The sequence below is a fragment of the Epinephelus moara genome, chromosome 8, assembly GCF_006386435.1.
Source record: "Epinephelus moara isolate mb chromosome 8, YSFRI_EMoa_1.0, whole genome shotgun sequence".
NCBI classification, from domain to species: Eukaryota; Metazoa; Chordata; class Actinopteri; order Perciformes; family Serranidae; genus Epinephelus; species Epinephelus moara.
In genome coordinates this window covers 33,935,882-33,954,725 of record NC_065513.1, presented here as the reverse complement: position 1 = coordinate 33,954,725, position 18,844 = coordinate 33,935,882, and the positions used below count along the sequence as shown (strand labels likewise).

General features: G+C 40.3%; 1 long non-coding RNA gene across 1 annotated transcript in view; it reads right to left on the bottom strand.

Annotated features, from left to right (window-relative positions):
• Positions 1-1,725: 1,725 nt before the first annotated feature.
• The window catches only part of LOC126394620 (uncharacterized), a 58,195-nt gene continuing 41,076 nt past the window's right edge, over positions 1,726-18,844 (bottom strand). The window contains exon 3 of the long non-coding RNA XR_007570380.1: positions 1,726-1,808. This is a non-coding gene — a long non-coding RNA (uncharacterized LOC126394620). The remainder of the gene's footprint in view (positions 1,809-18,844) is intronic.

The following is an 18,844-nucleotide window of genomic DNA, read 5'->3' as shown; positions in this document are numbered from 1 at the left end:
TCTCCATTCCTTCCCATTGTACAAAAAAGAAGCCAAAGCATCCATGTGGCTGCTGCCATCTTGCACTGGTGACTTCATTTGAAGCCAGAGTCTGTGCAGTAGCAATCTCTATAGTATGGAGTTCTTGCCGTCTAACCAATCCCAACCAGCACCAATGATTGTGAGCCCCTTGATTAGCATACACAGCTGTCAATCAAGAATGTCAAACCCTCTTTTTATAGCATCAAATAAATTAAAATCAAACTTATCAGAAAAAACAACCCTTGAACACACAGCAGGGTGATAAGAACAACCTAAAATGACAGAAACCATCTTCAGGAAAAATGTATTTGATGTGTACTTTATCTTTTTTAGTTTGGCCCATGACCCATCAGCTAACTGGTGGCAGCTTGCCATCAGGTGGCAATTAAGATGATTAAGATCTTTATTTTCCAGTCTATGTTCAAGAGCAAAAAACATCAAAACCAGTTGTATTTTAGCAAGTTGTTGATTTGTTTCCTGTGGCTTTTCAGGTACCAATCATGGGTATTTTTTAGCAACTTGTCGCTGTTTTTCCAATGGAGATGGTGCCATGAAAAGGGGTTGTTTTTTACAGAGACATTGCTGTGTTTTCAGTGGGGATTGTGACCCTTAAACTGGGTCTTTTAAGCCAAAACTCATCTCTTCCTAACCATAACCAAGTTTTTGGGGGCCTAAACTTAACCACACGTTAACCACGTAATTGTTGAAAAGTAAAAGTTTAGCATATCCGCTACAACACATAAATGTAATGTATCCGTGGTTTGTGGAAATGTACAATGCATTTTTCCTGGCGACTGGGTTGCTAAGACAGGTCTGTACAGTTTTTACTGGAAGTAACTGTGAAAACAGTGATACAGATAAAATAATCAGGTACCATGAACAAAAGTTGCATTAGCAGCACATTAGCCTCAGACAGCTGGTGTACTGTCCAGCCTGGTTCGCAGTAGACTGACTGCAGGAAAACAAAACACCAACTTTGCCATCTCAGACAAGGATTTAAAGGTTTTTGCAATATTGTAACTTTTTTCTTGAATTTTCAACTCACTTATTGGAAATATGTGTAAAATACACAACATTATACATATTAAATGTAATGACTTCGAAGTATAAATAACATTTTTTAAAAGCCACAGTAGAGGAGCCATTAAATGTTTTTATACTCCCTGATTTGTTCCCCCACAACATCAGCATGAGACACTTGTTTTCCAGGATTAAAAACAACTTTTTTATCTTAAGAATCACCTGCAAAAAATACTTTTCATACAAAATTGGAGTTTTAGTCCTTGTTTTTCCCCTTAACTTTCTCAATAAGTTGGATGAACTTTTTTCAGAAGTTAATATTCGTTGTGACAAAGTGGGACAGGGAGATAGAATAGAAGGTAAAAAGGACAAAGACATCATAGCACTAACTGATAGGAGCCACATTAAAAGCACCGCTCCTCTGCCTCCCGGCAACACTCCGTAGGAAGAACGGAACAAAAGAGATGAAGAGGAGGGAAAAAGGAGAGAGAAAAATGATAAGCCAGCATATCTTTTATTATTGCACAGGTGGAAGAGTTTGGTTATCACATGTGTTTGCCTCCTCCACTCCTGTTCTGTCATTTTCCCTCTCGTATATACACTTGTACATGCTTTCTGGATTTCACTCACCCCATTTTCCCTCTCCAGCCATCTCTCTTTTATCCACACATGCACACTTTCTTACCCTTTCTGCATTCTCCCTCTCTGCTTCGTTGAGCCCCCCCCCCCCCATCCTCCAGTGATGCTCCTCCCGTCCTGTATCGTGCCTGTAACACAGAGAACAATGAGTTGTGTTGAGTTTGTTAACGAGTAGTTGTTTGAATTCTGCAACGCTGGGAGGTTGATCTCTGTCTCCCTGCAGCATAATGTGCTAACCTGATTTTACAGAGGAAGATAACACCTCTCTCGGGCTTGTTAGCCATTTTCAGGCTCTCTCGCTTGCACAGTTGTTCACACATGTGCACGCACACATACAAGACGGTCTTTCTCTCTCTAATAAACACACACTTCTTTGTTCTTTCCTTTGGCAGATTAGTTCCTCACTATTTACCTCAGTTCAGTCACAGTCAGCCAGCGCTAAAACAGAGAAACCGTCAGCTCTGTTCTTTCTTCTTATTCTTATTTAACATATGACAGTATATTTTTGGCCTTCCTGCATTGTGTCATGAGTGCAGTGATGTTCCCAAATGAAAAATCAATTTGCAAAGAGCACCTTAAAAAAGATGACTGTTCTCATAATAAATTGCTACAGTTGAGATTAATTCTGATGAGTTATAAAACACAAATTTAGCTAATGATGCAAATATAAAACATTCTAAGTTAATGTAGTGCAAAATATATTAATAATAAAACTCCTACTGAAGCTGAAAACAGGATACATTTGCTTCATTAGCATCAACAATTTGTACTCTTTCTTTTAAAAAAATCTATTCATCTTCTGTGTTCTCCACACACTCACCTGAATCGTGATAGCCTTGCCAGCTTCAGAGTCCTTTTATTTCATTATCGTTCCCAAATGAATCACATACATAAACCTTTTTCAAGGCAATTTGACTAAAAACGCAGGTGGAAGTAATGACATTAATCAGCTTGGCTCCATTCCAGCAACTACTGCAGTGCAATGCAGCAATTAATAATGTTATTAGTTACACCTGTGTTTGGAAACTCAGAATGTCTGCTGTGAAAAAGGTCTATTTAACTTTTGTTTCACCCCCTGCAATGACTCAGCTTTCCCCCAGATGTGGCATGCCCCCTGTTAGTTCCTACATGTTGGAATAATATTGAAAGTAGCACATCTTTACAGATTATGTTAGAGATACTCAGTCATCCAGCATTTTAGAATCAGATAATTACTGCATACATCATTCAGTTTATATGCAAATATGTGTGTATCATCAGCAAAGAATCGACTTTTCAGGAATTATCATACTGTAGTAATTTTAATCACTAGCAGTTTTATTTGCCTGCATTCCTGTCCAAACCATAGGAACACTATACTGTGTGTACCACCATGTATGGAGGTTTTTTTTAGTGCATTTAGTACCTATTTTAATAATTATGAAAGTTCTGTGTCCACGTGTCTTAGCCGTCAGCATGTTATTAGATCTATGTCATTAAAAAAAACAAAATCCTGTTGGTGATCAAAGACATCATACCACTAACTGATATATGAGATCAATGACAAAATGAATGGTTACAGTTAATAGGTGCACTTCCATCCACCTCTTTTGATGCACGTTTTCAATTTGCACATATTAAACCTGAGTTAAATCTCCAAAAATCTCTCCAAAAACAGTTTTTATGCTGGGGTAACTGGAAAAGTTGGTGTATCAATAAAAGGTAAATGCAAAAACATACGTGGAATAAATGATGATGTACAGTCATGACGTACCATCATCACAGAGGCCACTGCAGGCTCTCTTTGTCATCTCATGGGGACTGTTACTGGAACTCTTTTAAGAGCACATAGCTTTTATCTTAGTTGTTCAAAACTCACTTGTTCCATTGTCCACTGTGCTCTGCGTTATTATTATAAATACACTGTTTTCCTTAATTTGCGGTTTGATTGGAGCCCCTTTAATAGCCTTCAATAACCTGCAATAACCCAGTGATTATCTAACTCCCAATCTTTGCATAGCAATATTAGATGGAAAAGCATATAAATTGGCATTTTCTTTTGCCAATTTTCTGAAATCTTGGTTAAAATTTGATCTACATTTGGATGGCAAACCCATCCGATGTGAGTTTGTGGTCTCTAAGCCAGAGTGCCTAATAATTTTGGCATGAAAAGTAACACTGAAGTCCCTGTCTGGCAGTTAGAGTTGGATATAAATATTCATCAATATTCACTCATTCATTTTATAATTCTTTATAAAAGAGTAAATCTCAATTTTGTTTTCTCACAGAAACCCTCATGTATTTGATCACTAACTACAGGCTCATTCTTTGAAATGACCACGGGCCCTGATTGCATTTGTATTAGCTCCTGTTCCACTGTGAAAAGTTGTGGATGGTACCAATGGAACCGTTCCTTACCGTCCCCATTTTTGGTCCCCCCTCTGTTGGGGTACCTAGCACACAGACCTGGTACTAAAAGGTGGAGCTGTGAACACTGCAGTCTGTTGATTGGTCAATATTGGACGGTCACTCTGCTCAGGGCTGGGTTGTAGCTGTTTTGAGGCTCATGCCACCACTGTTCATACCATGGAGAGTTTTTCATACATTCGTAAACTGAAACTATAAAATGAAGGGATGTTTTGTTACCTCTCTGGCGACGTGGAGCATTGTTCCTGTTGGATTCGGCAACACTAAAACCCTGAGCTTGCCTTACAAGGACTAAATGCACAAAGCCGCTATTTTTAAATCCCATGGAGAGAGACTCTCACTGCAGCCTGTTATATTTTGCTCTGAAAATGTCGCCGTGCAACCCTGTTCTGTGGACGATAACAAGGTGCAGACTTATAAAGGAGGAAAAAGAGTGAACGCTGGATGGAGCAGTGAGTGAGAACAACCCCGCCCACATGAAAGAGTACTGTTTGCAGTGGAAACACTAAATGGACCTAGGATCTAAGTACCATGTCTGAAGGGTTACTTTTGATACCAAAGGTACCATCCTGAAAGTGCTTGGTGGAAACTGGGCTTTTGAATAAGTATCTTTTTATCAGCAGGCAGAATTAGTTGCACTTTCCTGGTGAGTTTTTTCCCCCTTTTGTTTTGTCTGTTGAATTTAAATCACTTTAAATGCTTTTTCTTATTTGGTTTTGTCTTTGTCACATGGAAGTGTTGCTCAAGAAACATGCTGACAGCGGTTGAAAAATAAGGAAGCAGATGAAATCAAGCCGTTTTAGGATGATGACCATGGAGAGTGCAGCTGTGACCAATTTTTCTCATATGACGAGCCTTGAAGATAGATTGGCTGAGTTTCTCGATTCAGCTTAACAGGAAAGGAACAGATTTAGTATGATTTGTTGATTGGGTTGCTTTCAGTGTACATGTACTGTAGTTGCAGCAGCAGTTGAGCATTACAGATTTAGTATGATTTGTTGATTGGGTTGCTTTCAGTGTACATGTACTGTAGTTGCAGCAGCAGTTGAGCATTACAAAGTAGCACTTGTGTTTAGATCCAAACTCCTCTGCACAGCTTTGTTTGTGCTGAGCTCGTGCCACTGCAGAAGTTCCACTTGTTGCATTTCTGCTAAAATACTACTGCACTCTGGCTTTGCCACTCCAATGAATAAATGGTTCTAATGGTTCCTAAGGAGAGGCTGAAACCATTTTGGACACAATAACCCCCCCTCTTCCTTCCCCCAGCCCTCTTCTAACATCCCCATCCACCACCTCCCCTCTCTAGTGGTTAACAGCAAGAAGCAATTTCTCTTTTTAGGGTGAAAGTGGAAGGCCAATCCCGCACAAAGCAATTACTGCAAGTTCTTGTTCACACACACAAACACACACATACAAGAAAGGCAAAAAGTACTCACAGACTAACACACACTCACTGCATTCGAGCCTTCTTAAATTAACAACAAGCTGCCTCTAATTGCCTTTCCTGCTCAGAAACTTCTCAACTAATCAACATTTTGAGAGAGACACCATGTAACAAGGAGGGAAAGATAAGCAGAGGAACCCTAACAACACACCATATCTCACATCAACCCACACACTCTGACACCACACACACACACACAATCGAAACAACAAACACTGCCAGCAAACTATCACACGAGCACAAAATACAGTCAGAGCCTTTTTTCTCCTGTGGCACATAATCAGCAGCACCCAAATAAAGATAGCTAACACAGGCAATTGAAAGGAGAAAAAAGAGAGGCTGGGAGAGATAGAAAAGAAGGGATGTGAGAGGAAAAGAGAGAGCAGAAAAGAGAGATAGATGAGAAGAGAGGAGAGGAAGGGCGAGGTCGTGTTACGGCTTCTTAGCTCTTTGGAGTGTGTAAAATAAAGAATCACTTGTATTCTTAATGACTGTGATGTGTGACAGTATTTAGAGCCATTAGGGGGAATATGAGCCAGAAAAAAATTCCCACAATGCACCACCCACACACTCTCCACTACTGCGAGAGCCAAGGAGGGCAAGGGAATGGAGATGAGGTGGGGGGATAGAGATGAGAGCAAAAGAGGGAATCGGAGAAGTAGCGAAAATAAAGTGAAGTGAAAGCATGAAGAATGTGGAGGAAAATTAGAAAATGAGGGACAAAGTGAGAAAGATTGGGGAGAGAGTGGGAGGAAAAAGGGGGAGAAGGAGAGAGGGATAGAGGGGAGGAAAGCAAGAAAGTAAGCCAAAGTGTGAGAGGATGAGATGAGGAGGGGGTAGGGGGGGTCTGGTGACTACAGGCTCTCTGGTGTCTTCTATCTTTGATCTAAATGTACTTTGGCATTTCTCCTCTCCTCTCCTCAGATGCAATTAGATTCCTCGCTAGCCAAGCAGACGCAGATGAAATGGCTGCTTAATGACTTCCTCGGCAACCCGCCCCGGCAACGCAAACCCTCCATCTGGAGCCTCCTGTTTCCCTCTCTCCCTCTCCCTCTTCTCCTCTTTCTCCTCACCCATCTCCTCCATATTTCTCACTTTGATTTTCTGTCATTTTCCTCTGTATTCTTCTTTTATTTGCTTGCTTTTCTTTCTCTTTTCATCTTTGCTGTCGTATATTTTCCTGTTTAGATTCTGTCCATGTACTCCTTTCTTTATCTGCCTTGCTTTTACCCCTTTGCTTTGATTTTTGTTGCTGTTTTATCCCTCGTTTACTTCTCCCACCTAATGACCTGGATAAGCACCCATTCAAAATTGGACAAACTTTTTAACAGGGACTTTGTATTTTATGTTTTAATTCACAACAAGCACATTCCATTGAATAAATAATGATGTACAATCATGAGTTACAGTGGCCACAGCAGGTGCTCTTTGTCTTCTCTGGATGGCTTTTAAGATACTTATTCATGTATACTGTTACTAGAACTCTTTTAAGAGCACACAGCTTTTATATTAGTTGTTCAAAACTCACTTTTTCCATTGTCCAGTGTGCTCTCCCTTATAATTATACATCTATTGTTGTTAGGTTTAAGAAAAACATCATGGTTAAGCAATAAATATGTACTTTCAACCCAGTCTCACTCGGAATTCATGGAAAACCGGCGTTTGGGCAGTGACTTGTGGCAGTGACAAAAAAAGCCGTCCTTTATTGTCAGCATGATACGGGGTCGGTCGCCATTATAGTTTAACAGTGCTGGACAGCATCAGGGAGAAACGCGGCGAGACAAGAACGAAAGTAAAGGTGCTGAAAGTCTGAGTAGGGTGGGAGGGAGACGTGGCAGATGGGTCCAACAATCACTGGCTTTCACGCGGGGGAGCAGTGTTCCCATGCGGTAAGATTATAAAGCCAAACTCTGTTCTTTTTTTCTAAAACCAATCACGTTCGTTAGTTGTTTGAGGAAAAAAAAACACGTCAATTTGCGTAGTTGTACTGACGTAATGCATTTATTTTGAAAGAGTCTGTATATAAACTGTAAATGTCCTTTTAAACGGAGGTGTATTTTGAAAGAGGACAACACATGTAAGAGGCAAAACTTGACACGACATCCCAGAACGTACCCGGGGTACCTTGCACAATGTATCTAGACATTGAAGGTCCATGACCAATGGGATGGATGGGTCAGAGTGAGAATGTGTTAGTACTTTTGTTACTTGCGTAATGATATGTGACATGTCACAAACGTCACTAGTGTAGCATGCTACATGTACAAGCATACTAGGCTAGGCTGTACTTTAAAAATTTGATGCTGACTTTGGGACTCAAACACCAGTCTCATGGGTGTAAGTCCTGTGTCTGTTGTACCACTCATCACCCCTTCTGCTCACCCTGTAGGGGCCTCTCATCATGTCACTTCCTCCTCTGCTCCTTCATTAATTACTGTCTACAATGGGGCGCTGACTCACAGTAAACTATTATAGGTTGTAATAAGCTGCTCGCACCGTTAAAGATGTTTTTTCTCATCAAAATTGCAAAAAAAAATTAAAATTCCAGTCCAGCCAACAATGTTTGCAAAGCAATACACCTATATTTCCCAGTGAAGATCTCACTTCTTCCCATGGCTGTCTGGGGACTGACACAAAGCTGAGTATAATGTAAAGCAATTATAAATAAACTTCCATACTTCACACAGCGAATAAAGGTAATGTGTGGAAGTCGAATCATCAGCCTTCTGTTTACAAGCCTGCTTGTTTAACCTTCAGGTTACTGTTGTCCCGATCTCTTCATCCTCCTTCCTCATCTCTTTCTGTCTCACTGGTATTTTGTGGTGCTCTGCTCATCTTTTCATCTCTCCACAGGAGGCAGGGCGCATTTTCTAATCGGGCTGAGTAATGCAAATTTAATGAATTTGGCAGTGAAGCCGAATGGTGTGTGTACATGCACAAACATACACAAATACGGAGTGTATACACACACACACACACACACACACACACACACACACACACACACACACACACACACACGGATGCTCACCGAAAGCCACAAAGGCATGCATACTTCCAGTCACAGGTGGATGCCAAGATTCAGATGCACACACAAACACACAAAAATGCACACAAACGAGTGTGAGCTGTGTGCAGCCAACAGGACATTGTACAGAGTTTCTCAGTGTGTCTTGGGTCTCCATGGATACTGATAGTGGCATGCCAGATGGGTACATGTACATACATGTAATCACATACAAACACACTCACACACATCGTAACTTACTGACACTTCACTGTCCAGGAAATTCAATCTGCTGCTCTTTATGGTTTTAATTAATGCTGTTTTGTTCATGCTACCGCATTGTGTTTCTCAATTTACTGCCATTATGCACTGCGCTGTCTGCCATGCTGCCTGGCCATTTTCATACGAAGGGCAAAGTCTGTACCCTTGAACACACATATGAATACACTAGACACAAAAATATGTGTTTTTATGATGTTTGAAAAGGTAATTTGGTATTCCTTTGCTCCTCCTGTGCTGCCCAAATATACACATTTGGTGCATCCAATGCATCAAAACATTGTTTTCTAGTTGGAGCCGCGCCTCGTTTTCAAACTGTATGGTTTGACTAAAATGAACAATGACAGCAATATAGTCCACGATGAGCAGCGCTAAAATCAACCTGCGTAGTTGTCCCTCCATTGTGACATTAGAAAGTGTCACATTTATCTTGCAAGTGTACTCTTCTTCAATGTTTTGTTTACTTCCTGGATTTTTCCCACATGGAAATTCTGACCAATCAAGAGCAGCTTTCTCGCTCAAGGCATATGATGTGGTCTGCTTGTAAATGCTGCCGTGAGAACACAAATCAACTCTAGACAATTATGTAATTTTGTAACAAAGTTAGTCCCTGAAGACAACTTTAGGTCTGAAAGCACCCTTAAAATCCATTGAGGGTTAAGGGCTGGCAGGTCATTAAGTGACAAAGCAGTGTTCTGAGTAAGTTAGTAATAGCTTAAAGAAATATTATGCAACAGTCCACCTTCCACCTTGTCTTTCTCTCTCTTTCTCTTGACCCCTCTTTGTGTCTCACACACAGTAAGCAGCTTTGCCATCAGCGCTGCTGCACTGAGGGATTATGCTATCTGGATTCTAACCAGTATAATCTGCTGAGGTTCAATATATTCAAATCTCTCTGGTCATAATGTCCAGTAAAAATATTCCACCATGAAAATATGTCAGCTTAACACCGTGTCCTAACAACAAGCAAGCAAACATCTCTCGAAGCTGAGACCTGAGCTGAGTCCTTACCATCTTCCTACTTTTGGACTTTTTAAACAGGAAACACTTATTGTATTGTGACATTTATTGGAAATGACATACAATTAAGCCAACAGCAAGTGGGTTGTTATCAGTAATGGTCATTACCAGAAACTTTCAGCTCCAGTTTGTGGGGTTTGCAGATAAGGATCAGCTCACTGATTAACACATATGGTTGCATGTCGGGCAGGGCAGACTGGCAAATTTTAAAAACCCTGACCCATGCATCACTAATGTCCAGAGTGTGTTGATAGAGTGATAGCCTACATGACACACATAAAACTATGGTTCTCCTTATAAACTGTGCACACTCCCATAGACAACATTAGATATTCATTTGCCCCCTTAAAGAAATCTGTCTTAGGGTCTCCACTTTAGTTTCACATAAGACATACATGGCCTTTATCAACATGCAACACATCCATCATCTCCGTACTACCCCCTACAATTATCAAACAATTCAGTTCCCTAACTAATGACTTAATAGCAGTTGAACTTTTCATATATGTAGACAGAAATGTATACTTATGGCAACTTAGCCTGTGCCAGAGGGTTAAAGCTGAGACTCTGTGTGAAGAACATAAGTTGAGTCAGACACTATTTTCAGCGCCTTTCTGGTGAGAGGCTGCTAAAGGATGAGTTATAGCGATAGATGTTTTTTTTTTTAAAAAAACCTATGACTTTCATAGTGGTCTGTACCAGGTGACCAATCTATGCTTTCAGCTTTATAGACAAGTTACCATGGCATCCAGTAATCCCATACCTAACAGCACTTTCTAGCACTGTATAATAAAAAAGAAACCACAGAGCCTGAGTCCATGTGTTCTGGAGGAATGGCATTCAACATCAAGAACAGATTCATGGCAGATGACCCTCTATTAAGTGATTACCCACATTGTCACAGCTTAAAACCTTCTCCCCCATCTTCTTTACATTCAGCACACAAGGGTAAACCTCAAACTAGTGCAAAAATCTCTTTATCTAAGAGAGGTAAGCTATGGTACAGGGTCCGGGTATCTCAAAGCACAATACGCTGAACACAATATAGACAGATTAACATGTTATTAGTATTGTAGTTAAAGTGCTTAGATGACATTTGCCAATCTGAAAGAATAAGCTGTAGGCTAATGTCAGCTGGCACTTGTTGCCACAGTAACAGTAAACATTCAGGTAGTGGGCTAGCTTCTTCTGTTCATCTAATGTTACCCTGGTTCAGATCCTGTGCCTGCACAACGCTACACTTTTATAGGATGGCTATTCAATTCCATTTAATATTTTTACGTTTACTTCCTCATCACCTGTCTGCCTTTCTTCATTCATCAAATAAAAAGGAAAAAATAAAAGTGGTATCTTCATTTTTAATTTACAAATGAATTATGGATTATTGAATAATATCTGGACTGCGCTGGCTTATACAATAGACCAAAAATGATGTCAGGAAAGGGACCCAAATACATTCACTCCAGGTAGATGGGAACAGCTCAGTGATTTGTTAAGGAAATAAAGATTACAGGCAGGTAGGCAGGTAGACAGGCAGGTAGAGTTAAGGGTACAGGCACAGGTTTCAACATTCAGGATTCAAGAGTCAGGTTGCAGGGTACAGGTGGCAAGAAAGCAAGGCACAAAGCAGCGCTGACAATCTGGCAGGACATTAGTGGAGGTGGCATACATATATACAGCAGGGTGAAAGTGGAAACAGGTGAGCAGGTAAATGTAAGCGACCGGTGAATAGGACATGTAGGAGAGTCTGTGGGCATCTGGTGGACGGATGGAGTGTGGCAATGCAGGGGGAGAGAAAAGTGGCAGACAGGGATTGATTGGCAGACTGAGTGAAATAAAAACAACTGAGAGAGACATTGTGACAAATGGTTGTGTTGTCTAAGAAGGTGATACAGAAACATTGATCCAAGGAAGGCAATCGACCCGAGCTAACACAAGCCTGTAGAACACCTACTGAGGTGCTCTCAATTAGAATCTACGTGTGAGAGACTATGGGATCTGCAAACTCTTTGTGTTGTGTGTCCCTTTGTGATCATTCTGTGTTTTTAGCAGTTCATTGAGTGCTGGGGTGCAGAATTGATAAGTTGATCAGCTTGTGGTCGGGTCGATTATAACTGATCTGATCGGATCAGATCTATGGATTAGAGGAGCAGCTGCTGCAGAGGCAAGTAAAAGCAAGCTTTAAAGGCTGATTTCTGCTTGGGCGCTCGACGGCAATTAAACGGTCATGCAACATTTTCAATTTATGCTTTTGTGAAAGGTTTTAGTCTTCTCCATGGTAACCAGAGACCCCCTTTTTTCTGGATCGAGGTTATTTCTACTGCTGTTGAGTAAAAAGTACTTTGCACAGAAAGCTGTTTAAAATCACAAAAATATCTTGGGGTATATGTGTGTTTATCTTGTTAACCTTAAATTCACTGATTAATCGGCCCCCTGTGTGTCCTTCAATGGCAGATTCCCCTCCCTTGCTAGGGCGGGCTGGTAATAATTAACAAAATTGCATTTTATTTACTGGCGCATTTCAAAGCACTCAAGGACACCTCACAAGACACAGATAAAAAACAAAACAAGCAGCAATGTATCCATAGATCATAAAATCAAACAATTCCATAATACACAATAAAAGTTAATATATGGTAAATAAATTAATAATAACACCATAATAATATGCCATAATAAGATAATGGTAAATAAATTCTTTGAATCAATAAATGCAAACACTGCTGATTTCCTCCTGTGGAGCTAGCATAAAAAATATTTTGGTTCTGTAAATGTCTGCTGTCAGTCAGCCTGATGAAGTCAGTTTGGCCGGCCCTGATGTATAGTGAACCCTGTCCTCTCAGCTCTGCAAGAGCTGCTGCTGACACAGGGCTGCCTCTGTGGACAGAGACGCTAAGTACAGGTTGGAGTCAGTGTGAATTTAAACTACTTTTTCCATGGCAACAACAACAGTAACGCTACCAATCACATTCTGCAACAAAATATGACGTTGTCTGTGACCTAACAAAATTCTCCAGGTGTGCAACATGAAAGGAAAGTGCTGTGCAATACTTTTTCTGTGGAGCAACACTCACTGTTGCCCAGCTCTGGACTACAGAGTGTATAGTTTCCATGGGAACACCGCTAGTTTAATCAAAATTAGGTTTACAAAAGGCTGGACAACACTAAAATGAGTGTTCTACTTCTACATGAATTGATGAAAGGTTAACTGTGCCCAGAGAACAGTTTGCGCTGCAAGAGTGTGGTGCTCTAACCAAACAGTATATACAGTATATTCTAACAGCAATCCGAATAAATGGTCCAGGTAGGTGTGCAGCCACAAATAAAGGAATGCGTGAGAAACCCTGATATTTAACGACTTGGCACCTCACCATATGTCCATTATTCAACAACTATTTGTAAAGACATTTATGGCATCGATGAAGCTGGCATGCATCTTGAGTTTGCAGGACTGTCCAGAGGCTGAAGTGTGACACTGTTCATGTTGACTTCTGTACTCTGGCAAAGTCTGCAATATATGCAAAGCGAAAAGAATCAAGACCTGATTTAATCTCTGCCTTCAGAAAGGACACCATAATTCTCTCAAAACATTTCATAATGACGGCTGTTAATATGACAGGCTGGTAATCACCATTTGTCTTACAGCAAGGTATTTAAAGAACAGGTGTAGTGATGGATTTTTCCCCCGGAGGGTGGAGTTGTATGGGAATCAGTAAGTAAATAAGATTCATTTATTTAGCATTTTTCAAAAGAAAAGTGACAAACTGCTTCACAACTTAAACCATTAAGACCCAAATATCAAACAAACAGCAAACTGCAGGGCACATGAAAAAAACACAACCAAGAATATCAAAAACAAGACAAAAAGGTAAATCTATCATGACATGACAGTGAGGAAATAGAAGTGAATCTTGTTAACTTATTTTTATCTCAGTTGAACTGAATGCCCCCAAAAGCTTATCACTGCCAGACCAATAGCCGAAAGGTTCCAAGATTGCCAGGTGGCCTCAAGTCACTACATGACCACAATATTTCTGTTTGGATGAAGGAGTACAGCTGGTTTAGGTCTTAAGAAACTCACTATTTTACTTTGGTCAGACTCAATTAAAATTAACATATAAGGCTTTTCATTAAAGCTCTCATCTGAAGTGGTTTACGGTCAGTGCAACCATACAAATTACTTACCAGAGCAGTGATATCACAAACAATTAAGAGCTACTGCAAATAACTCCTCTGCAGCTCTCATCAGCTCTTATTTCTCTTAGTTCGTCTTTTACAGTGCCTCTCTCTCTGAATAACATCAGGGACAGCTAATTGCCTGAGATGTAAAATCCAAAAGGTCCATCCTAATTTACATTTCTTGGCCCGCTTGTACAATTTCCCACTAAACCATTAGTTGGATTCAATACTTTGCAAATGTGGCTTGCAATATAAGAGAGGAAAAAAGTGCCTGTTAAAAGCTACTAGTGTCCAACCATTGGTCTGCTATCTTAACTTTTGGTCTGTATTCTCAGTTTTTAAAATTAGGTGCCATAAGGCAGTCCACAGGCAATTTTGAACACTAGTGTAATATCTTAAAAATCAGTTTTTTAAAAAATTTTTTTTAGTTGTTAATTAAAAAGGGAAAACCACTGTCCTTTCAATGTATGGCCCGTGACTATCTTAAGCGGGAGTTAGACTAGTGCATCAGCTCTATGCAGAGGGTGAGCCATAGCCTACACACGTGGCCTACGCCATTGTGAACATTTATACTTGTGTGGTGATGTGTCTGTGTCACTTTACAGTTGCACCTCCAGAACACGAGTCAGTGGCGGGGTTCCTGTGAAGTGCTGTAAAATGTATTTGATTCACTATAAATCGCAGCTTTCACAGACAAAGCATTTGTCTTTTGCTGGACATATTTTCCCCACAAATGCAACATGCTAATGTTTTTAGCTCAAGCCTATGGCATTTTACATTGTATAAATTAGCCTAGGTTCAGGTTCAGGTTCAGGTTACTTTATTGATACCCAAGAGTAAACTAGTTTTGCAGTCGAGAGTCAAAACATCCATCACAGTTTGAACAATCAAAACAAAAACATAGAACAGAGAATACAAGAAAGAAATTTATAACGACAGAAAGTGCTGCAATCCATGAAATAAAAGCATGAAATAAAAGCAAATAATTAAAAACGCCAAGAGCAAAAATTCCTTACAAGACATAGGTTAAAGGAATAAAAACAGTTCAACAGAATAAGAATAAAACAATGAGATAAAAATCAATCAATAAATAAAAAATAAGATACATGCTCCAAAGTGACTGTCTTGTGCAGTTTTGTGCAAAGATTCTACAGCTTGTTTACCAGTGTGATTGCAGCTGGAACAAAGCTGTTTCTGTATTGTTTAGTTCTACAGCTTAGGACTAAAAACCTCTGTCCAGAGGGAAGAAGCTGGAACTTGCTGTGCAAAGGATGCAAACTGTCATTTAAAATGGTCGTGGCTATCCGCTGTAACTGTTTGGTATACAGGGAAGAGGGGTTCAGCTGGGACTCACCAATCAGCTTACTTGACCATTTCACAATTTGATTTAAAGAGTCCTTATTACTAGAGCCTAGCAACTAGTGGAGATTTCCTCTCCTCATATGAAGCCAGGATAAATCACACACAAGACAAAATGCTATTTTTGTGGAGGCTTTGTTGTCTTCAACATTTATTGTTTTTTTATCTGTGAAATGTAAGTAAATAAAAGATTTGTTTCCACTGAGGGAAATGGTTTCAGCTTACAGAAACAGACAGGAGGTCTGCATCGCCGTGACGTTTAGTTACATTTCTGACAAGGTGCACGTCAGGCTATGGTGTAGGTTACGGTGTAGGCTGTATGTCTACACGGGGCCTATGCTGTAGGCACGGCCATTCTTCTCTGCAAATGTTTTCAGATACTTTTACATAAACTACAGTTTTTCTAAACCAATCTAACAGTGGAAAACATTGAATCATGACATGAAAGACTGCTCCTGCAGAGACCATCCAAATAAAATAAAAGGGAAAATGTGAGTAAATGATCATTTCCTCCAGGAAATTTTTTCCTGTAGCTGTCAGATGACTAAGCAGATCAATACACACACACTGCTATCAAAACAATTGGTTATAATAATAAAACAGGCTTCATGTTTATCCTGCACAAGAATTACTTTGTGTGACTGGGGAAAAACAACAAACATCTGATGACAAACCAATGGTCATCAGATCAACAGATGATCTCCAGCTCTGCTGACTGTGTACAGACGCCACCAGGAAAAAAGTGGAGTGGTGGGCCAAGACGATGAGAATGACATAAATCTGGTATTATCCTTCAAGATGTTTTCGCTTTGTCATCTCATTCACTTCTTTCTCTCTCTATCTCCAACTCACCTGCTGCGTGTGCAAACCAATGATAATGAAACACCTTCAGTGTGGCAGAGCAAGCTACAGACTCACAGCTTGAACCCTGTACTGCTGCCCAACGAGCGTCTCACACATACGCATACACATGCGTGAGTGTAAAAGTACATGCACAAACATTAGCATACACATCCCGGGACCACACCTGCACACTGTTACTGTAAATGCATTCTCTTTCAAAATTCTGTGTGTGTGTCTGTTCCACGTTTTTCTCCTCACTGACTTGGTCAATTCATGTGAAATTTGGCACAGTGGTAGAGGGTCATGGGAGGATGCGAATGAAGCAATATTACATCAATTGGCCAAAGGGGGGTGCTATAGCAACCGATTGAAATTGCAAACTTTGAATGGGCATATCTCATGCCCCGTATGTCGTAGAGACATGAAACTTTGCACAGAGATGCCTCTCCTCATGAGGAACAAATTTGCCTCAAGAACCCATAACTTCCGGTTATATAGATTTTCCGCCATTTTGAATTTTTTGAAAAACACTTAAAATCGATCTCTTCCTAGGAAGTTTGACCGATCTGCATGAAACTCGGTGAACATAATCTAGGGACCAATATCTAAAGTTCCCTCTTGGCAAAAGTTGGAAAACTTACTAAAACTGAGCTTCTATAAGGCAATGAATATTGCGGAGGGCGTGGCTCATCACATAAAGGTGTATAACATCTCAAGGGTTTCACCGATCACCACGCAACTTTGTAGGCATATGACCACACATAATCTGAGGGGACCCCTCCATTATTGACCCCATCAAACAAAATGGGAGCACTAGAGAGCTAATTTCTTATCTAGGCCTAACCGCCATATCGATTTCTTCTAAACTTGGTAGATATGTAGAACAGGACGCCTCAAGGTGACTGGAGAAATTTAACTCTAATTGGCAACTGGGTGGCGCTATAACAACAGAAAAATGGCTAAAATGCGACAGATCGCTGTGGCTGCAATTGTACTATCAAATTCACAAAACCTCTGTCTGAATACATTGCTCTTCTTAATGGGTTCAGCTGACTATTTAATCTGCAATTTCCTATGACCTGTATCCCAAACACACACCATGTGAAACTGTACGTGGGCAACTGTGCACTCAATGGGTATGGACTAGTTTCTATTTATTTATAATATTAATTTTTAAAGGCCAATATGATAACGATATGACAGGAAAAAAGCTGACAGTTGATTGATGGTCCAAAATCAACCCATCAATCAAACATAAGAAAGCACTAATGAATCTCTGTGTAAGTTCAATCAGGAAGACTTCCTTTATGGTATATCCATTCACAATTCTCTCTCTATCCCACTCCCTCCACTTCCACCAATCAGCTGACTATGGGTGTTCCCTCTCCTGGTTAGCCAGTCAAACTTTGCCACAATCTCCTTTAGCCATTCATGTTGCTGCTGCCAAACTTTAAAGCCATTCTCCTCTCTGCTCCTGTCAGCTGTCATTTTAGGCAGAATCACGCGCCCTCCTCCACCTTATTCACCTGCAGTCACCTGATCCAGAGCCCAGGATGAGCTCATCAAAAGCTCGCTCCTCTTCACACCCAGATCCTCAGCTCCCTCTTCATCTCATCTCATCACCATCAGGGGGATCCCTGATCTACTACATCTTTACCACCCTCCTGGAATATATGACATCACAATGGGGTCTGATCGTCAAGACATTTCTTTCACATGTAAATGATTTTTCTTTTCTCTCAAACCAAGTCCCTCCTGATTGAAATAGCACTATAGTGCTAGACCTGTTGTTGTGTCAGCTGAAAGATTGCATCTTAAAATGAAGAGCAGTACACTTACAGTCACACAGCAGCAGGGACCTGTTTTCTCTGGAGATGTACCGACTGATCAGCTCCTTTATGCTCCGTTTAACACAAAGGACATGGAGCAGGACATCGTGGTTGTTTTGGTGACAGTGCGCTAACGCTCTTTAATTTAACCATTTTGTGTCAAATTGGACTAAGTATTGCTTGACCACTCATCATATTGACACAACCCCTAATGTAACTAGCACAGGGGCAGTAACAATACCTCAACAAAAGTGGTCAGCTGGAGATGCATGATGGGCACAGGTGTGAAAACCTATGGGTTTCAGCTGTCCACTGGTGTTCGGATCACCGAAATGCATATTAATACCAGGTCTAAACAGGCTCAATTTCTCGGCTGGATGCAGTGACTTCCCAGAGTTTTGTTATCACTGTGCGATCGCCAGGAAACCAGACACCACACAGCAGTGCTTGATAAGTGGATAAACTGCCTCTTGTTGAGAAATAATAACAGCATGTAATGCCTCAAATAATCAGTTTTTTTTTTTTTTTAAAAAACACAAGGCACAAGGTGACTTCAGTTGAACTGTATGTCATAATGCACTTGCCAACTTGTCTTGCCCCAAATTTACATTATTAACATATCTATGATTACACCATCAAAATTATTAAACCACCATGCTTATCTGATGGGCTGATTTATAATAATCTCAACATTTTCCAACAGTAAATGTCTACCCCACAGGAAATTAGAAAAAAAGAGTTAAAAATTAATAACACCAATCCCCTTTTGACCTTTGTATGATTTGTTAATCTGTCATA